We start from the raw sequence: 6,361 nt of genomic DNA on the forward strand, positions 1-6,361 counted from the left end.
AGTATGTACCCTCCCCCAACTTACCTAGTTTAAAGCCCTCTGGAGCAGGCGGGCCAGTCGATTTCCAAATACGTTTCTACCTCTTCTAGTTAGGTGGAGTCCGTCTGGTCCTTGTAGTCCCTGGAGCGTCTCGCCGTGGTTTAGGAATCCAAAGTTCATTTCTATGCACCATTCGCGGAGCCATTCGTTAGTCCGTTGAATACGTTCTTCTCTAGCTCTGCCTGTCTCTTACTGGAAGAATTGATGAAAAGACCACCTGTGCTCCTATCTGCTTCAACTTCTTTCCCAGTGCTCTAAAGTCTCTGGGAATGTTCTCTGTGGCATTCCTAGCAGTGTCGTTTGTACCTACATGGATGAGAAACATGGGATAATGATCATTAGGTTTTAGAAGATTGTCTAGGCTGGTGGTGATATCCTGGATCCTGGCTCCAGGGAGACAGCAGACCTCTCTTGTCTGCAAATTAGGCCTGCAAATCGGTCCCTCAGTGCCCCTTAGCATGGAGTCACCTATGACTACCACTCTTCGTTCCTTCCGAGGGAACCGGTCTGCGTGCTCTGGATTTGAAGTTGTGAGCTGGGTATCCTCGTGCCGGTCTGCGTGCTCTGGATTTGAAGTTGTGAGCTGGGTATCTTCGTGAGCCTCTTCTGCTGTTTCCTCAGTGGTTCCTTCTTGTAAGATCTGAAATCTATTTCTGAGAGTGAGTTGTGGTATCGGTGTACAGCTATCCTGTTGAAGAGAAAAAGAAGAAGAAGAAAGTGAGAATGAGTTGGGTTTACTTCGCTTGCCCGTAGAGGAGGTTACTAATTACCAGGGACCGGCATCTCCAACCTCATCTCCTGTACTTCAATCGTTGTATTTAGGGCTGCAGGATTGGGCCTGTCGAGGATGGACCTGTCGTGGGTTCTCTCTGTGATGTGTGACAGTTCCAGGATTGCATCGTCTATGAAGGCCTCGTCATCCCTGATGCTCCTCAGGCGCTTTACCTCCTCCCTGAGACTAAGCAGTTCCTGCAAGATATCCTCATCTAAGTTTCCCAGCTCCTCTGTCTGCGTAGAGACTGTAGTGTACCTTGGGAGGGGGGGGAAGGGCTCGGTCTGCACAGAGACCTCTGCCCTCTGGTCCATGTCGCCCTCTACCGTCTGTGTACAGACCTTGGCCATCCCCTGGGTCCCTCCGGTTGCTGGAGTGTCGATCTTGATAGTAGCTTTGGTACTCCGTGTCCTCCCTGCCATTTGAGAGATTTATATCTGTAAAGAGAAAGATTGAGATGTCAGAGAGTATGCAAGGAGAAAGGAGGGAGATAGAGATACTAGAGTTTGAGAGTTAAGGGAAGAGTGTGTTTGGTTGTGTATGAGAATGAAGAGATTAGATTAGGCCTTGTACAAGGCCCTTCTCAAAAGCGAGCGCCGAACGGCTGCACGCCGTTGGCTTGCCTCCTTTAATGGAGGAGCCCGGTCGCGAGTCGCTGACGCGTTGGGGGTGGGCGGAGCTTCTCTCTCGCCGCTGCCCTGAAGTTCACCTCTCTCCTCAGCCGCCCGTCCGGCGCTCCTCAGCGCCTTCTCTGTCTCCCCACGTGCTCCTCAATCCTCCTGCCTGATTCCGCTGCCTCTCCTCCCTGCTTGCAGCCGATTTAGCGCTGCGCCCGTTGGCTTGCCTCCTTTAATGGAGGAGCCCGGTCGCGAGTCGCTGACGCTTTGGGGGTGGGCGGAGCTTCTCTCTCGCTGCTGCCCCGAAATTCACCTCTCTCCTCAGCCGCCCGGCGCTCTTCAGCGCCTTCTCTGCCTCCCCACGTGCTCCTCAATCCTCCTGCCTGATTCCGCTGCCTCTCCTCCCTGCTTGCAGCCGATTTAGCGCTGTGCCCGTTGGCTTGCCTCCTTTAATGGAGGAGCCCGGTCGCGAGTCGCTGACGCTTTGGGGGTGGGCGGAGCTTCTCTCTCGCCGCTGCCCCGAAATTCACCTCTCTCCTCAGCCGCCCGGCGCTCTTCAGCGCCTTCTCTGCCTCCCCACGTGCTCCTCAATCCTCCTGCCTGATTCCGCTGCCTCTCCTCCCTGCTTGCAGCCGATTTAGCGCTGCGCCCGTTGGCTTGCCTCCTTTAATGGAGGAGCCCGGTCGCGAGTCGCTGACGCGTTGGGGGTGGGCGGAGCTTCTCTCTCGCCGCTACCCCGAAGTTCACCTCTCTCCTCAGCTGCCCGTCCAGCACTCCTCAGCGCCTTCTCTGCCTCCCCACGTGCTCCTTAATCCTCCTGCCTGATTCCGCTGCCTCTCCTCCCTGCTTGCAGCCGATTTAGCAGGCGGTAGTTTTTCAGCTAGTGTGTGCTAATCCGGTGTGTGCGCTAAAAACGCTAGCGCACCTTCATAAAAGGAGTCCCTAGTGTATGGAATCCTTGAAGAGACTTAACAGAATTGGTCTTCCGGGGGGCTAAGGGATTTTTGTACTTTGGGCAAAATAAACTGTTGATAGCATCAGTGTATCAAATATCAAAAAAGTATTTTCCTTATGAGTGATATACCCTGTTTTGTGAGCAAAGTTAACTTATTGTACTCTGTTGGTAGGGTCTTCATGTGAAGGTAATACTTCCTATCTGAAAGCTGTCATCTAATTTATTTGATATACCATTATCCCAGGACAAACAGGCAGCATATTCTCATGTGTAGGTAATATCATTCACAGAGCCCAGTATGGGCAATGTTAAACTGAACTGTCACTTTTTTAAAAATATTGAGTCTTGAGACTGCCCATATCACGCATGCGCTGGTGCCTTCCTGCCTGACGTTGGCTTGTGGAACCATCAGTTCTTAGTTTTACGTGGAGGAAGAGGTTGTTTTTCTTGGAGTAACATAGTAAATGATGGCAGATAAAGACCCAAGTGGTCCATCCAGTCTGCCCAACCATACATGCTCCATAAATTAATTTAGTTTAAATGGTCCTTTTTCTTAGATATTTCAGGGCTTAAGTTCCATCTACTGGAGTCTCCATCAAAGCTCACTCCAGCCCATCTTAATCATCCCAGCCATCAAAACCCTCCCCAGCCCATCCTCAACTGAATGTCCATATACGGGACACAAGCCGTGCAAGTCTGCCCAGTACTGGCCTTAGTTCCTTCAATGTATACCCATTTATTTTCTGATTAGAGATCCTCTGTGTTTATCCCACGCTTGTTTGAACTCTGTCACTGTTTTCTTCTCTCACCACCACCACTGGGAGCGCATTCCATGCATCAACCATCCTCTCCATAAAGAAGAATTTCCTAACATATCTCAATCTACCACCCCTCAACCTCATATGCCCTCTAGTTTTACCATTTTCCTTTCTCTGGAATAGATTATGTTCTACGTTAATACCTTTGAAGTATTTTAACGTCTGAATCATATTTCCCCTGTCCCTCCTTTCCTCTAGGGCAGGGGTGTCAAACTCAATCGCATAAGGGGTAGAAATCTAAAACATAGGCCAAGTTGAGGGCCAAACTTTTAATTAAGATACTTAGGGGTCCTTTTATTAAGGTACTCTAACCGATTTAGTGTACGCTAAATGTGCCCCTTAATAAAAGCACACCTTAGTCTTAGTAGAAGTATAAGGTTACATCCTCTCCAACCCCACGCAAAAATTAGAAACATGGACAAAGTCATGGGCCAACATTTATATTTATTGAAAACATGACCATAAACATGTGAAATCAAGTATTCAGGGGTAAAATTTCAGAAAGTGAGGCTGCTGTAAAGGCTAGTTTTATTGTTTCACAGGTTAATAATAATAATTTCTTTCAATGAAAATCCAACCATTCAAGTCCATGCCTTGGAGTAGCAAGGGAAAGTGCATAAATAAAATATTCATTCAAGCTCAGTTTGCTATTCTGATCTACGCTGATGCACAGTGGTCCAAACCAGATATCTGGCATCTCTTTTTGGATGCTAGTTCATCAGTTTGGGGTCAGGCTCTGAGCTGAGGATATCCTCAGGATTGAGTGAAGGTGTTCATCAGTGAGATGACTCTTATGTGATATTTTGTTCATCTTCATCAAGGAGAATAGTTGCTCACACAGATATGTGCTGCCAAACATAGAGAGCATTTGAGCAGTTTGGTTACGGAGCTGGGGCACTGTATCAGGGATGTAATGTGGAAACTGTGCAGTGCCCACAGCGTCATACTTTGACTTCAGCTTGTCACTACACTGGAGTTCAAGCAGCTCCATTTGGAGGTTAGTTGGTGCTCTTTCCACGTCAATTACAAATGGATTACTAAGGAGTTCAAACCTACATTTCTGGCCATCAAAGTCGACAAATCACTGGGTAAACTCTGTGCGGAGTACGTCTAGTTTTTCAGCAAACTGTGCACTTGGGAACATGACGGTAGAGATCTGCATTTTTATGGTTTGGCAGCAAGGAAAATGGCCCAGGTTTCCTTGTAGCATCTGAGTCTCCCACATGCACAATTTGGTTTTAAAAACCCTTACTGCAGCATACATGTTTGTGATGATACGGCCCCGCCCCTGAAGCTGCAGGTTCAGCACATCAAGATGGCTCCTGATGTCACAGAGAAATGCCAGCTCAGACAGAAACTCTTCATCTCGGAACTCTGCTGTGTCTTTCCCTTTGCATTTTAGAAACTGACAAATTTCCTCATGCTGCTCAAAACATCTGTACAGTACTTTTCCTCTGCTTAACCATCTCACATCTGTGTGATACGGCACGTCTGTGTATTTCAAACAACAATTCTCCAAAAAAGACTTGAACTGGCGGTGATTCAAAGCTTTAGCTCTTATAAAGTTAACTACTCGTGTTGTGCTCATAACATGTTCCATCTTCCGGGCTTTGCCACACGATTCCTGATATATGATGCAGTGATAAAACGGTTAGCTCACCTGCACAGTTCTTCCCCCTCCATCTTCTTCTGAATCCTGGCCACCAATCTACTCTTTTGTCCGCACATCATGGGTGCACCATCTGTCGTTAGTCCCACAAGTTTATCCCAAGGTAGCCTCATTTGAGTTACACATTTGGAAACTTCGTCAAAGATTTTTTTCTGCTGTGGTTGTGCCATGCATTGATTTTAATCCCAAAAGTTCCTCCATAATGTGCAGATTTGAGTCCACTCCACAGATGAAGACTGACAGCTGGGCAGTATCAGATGTGTCGCAGCTCTCATCCACAACAAGGGAGAATGCAATGAAATCTTTTCCCTTTTCCATCAGCTGTTCATGTAGATTTGTGGCAAGATCACATGCATGATCAGCTACTGTGGTTTTGCTAAGGCTCACTTTTAAAAATGCTTGCTTTTTATCTAGGCTACTGTGTTTTTTGTTAAGGATCACATTTAAAAATGCTTGCTTTTTATCTGGGCATACGTCACAAACTTTGATCATGCACTTTTTGACAAACTCTCCCTCATTAAAGGGCTGGGCTGATTTTGCAATCTCTGCTGCCACAATAAAACTAGCCTTTACAGCAGCCTCACTTTGTGATGTGGCTTCTGTGAACATAGTCATAGAATACATAGAGTATGACGGCAGAAAAGGGCCGTTGGCCCAACAAGTCTGCCCACTCAAAGAACCCTCCCCCTAAACATTTCCCCGGAGTGAACCCACATGTTTATCCCATCATTTCTTGAAGTCGAGCACATTGCTGGCTTCAACTACCTGACGTGGAAGACCATTCAATCGATCACCCACCCTTTCGGTGAAGAAGTACTTCCTGATGTCGCCATGAAGTCTCCCACCCTTCAGTTTGAGCGGATGTCCTCTTGTTGTCGTGGGACCTGTAAGGAAAAATATATCTTCCTCCACCTCAGCACGGCCTGTAAGATATTTGAACATCTCTATCATGTCTCCCCTCTCTCTGCATTCCTCGAGAGAATATAACTGCAGCTTGCTTAGACGTTCTTGAGTCCTGAGACCATCTTAGTGGCCACTCGCTGAACTGATTCCATTCTCTTCACATCCTTTTGATAATGTGGCCTCCAATACTAAACACAGTACTCCAAATGAGGACCTGTACAATGGCACTGTACAATGGCATCATAACTTCAGGCTTTCAGCTGACAAAGCTTCTTCGGATGCAACCCAGCATCTGTCTAGCCTTGGTTGAAGCTTTCTCCACCTGATTGGTAGTCTTCATATCTTCACTAATGATTACACCCAGGTCCTGTTCTGCGACAGTTCTTGTTAAGGTTTCATCATTCAGGGTGTATGTTTTACAGGGGTTACCGCTACCAAGGTGCATGACCTTACACTTTTTGGCGTTAAAACTCAGTTGCCAAGTATTTGACCATTTTTCCAGTAAAAGTAGGTCCTGCCTCATAGTGTTGGGCACGGTTGCGCTGTCCACTACGTTGCATAGCTTAGCGTCATCGGCAAATAATGTAA

General features: G+C 47.2%; 1 pseudogene; it reads right to left on the reverse strand.

Annotated features, from left to right (window-relative positions):
- Nucleotides 1-3,919: 3,919 nt before the first annotated feature.
- Nucleotides 3,920-5,519, reverse strand: LOC117360539 (annotated as a pseudogene).
- Between the last annotated feature and the right edge of the window lie 842 nt (nucleotides 5,520-6,361).

The sequence above is a fragment of the Geotrypetes seraphini genome, chromosome 5 (assembly GCF_902459505.1).
Source record: "Geotrypetes seraphini chromosome 5, aGeoSer1.1, whole genome shotgun sequence".
Taxonomy (NCBI): domain Eukaryota; kingdom Metazoa; phylum Chordata; class Amphibia; order Gymnophiona; family Dermophiidae; genus Geotrypetes; species Geotrypetes seraphini.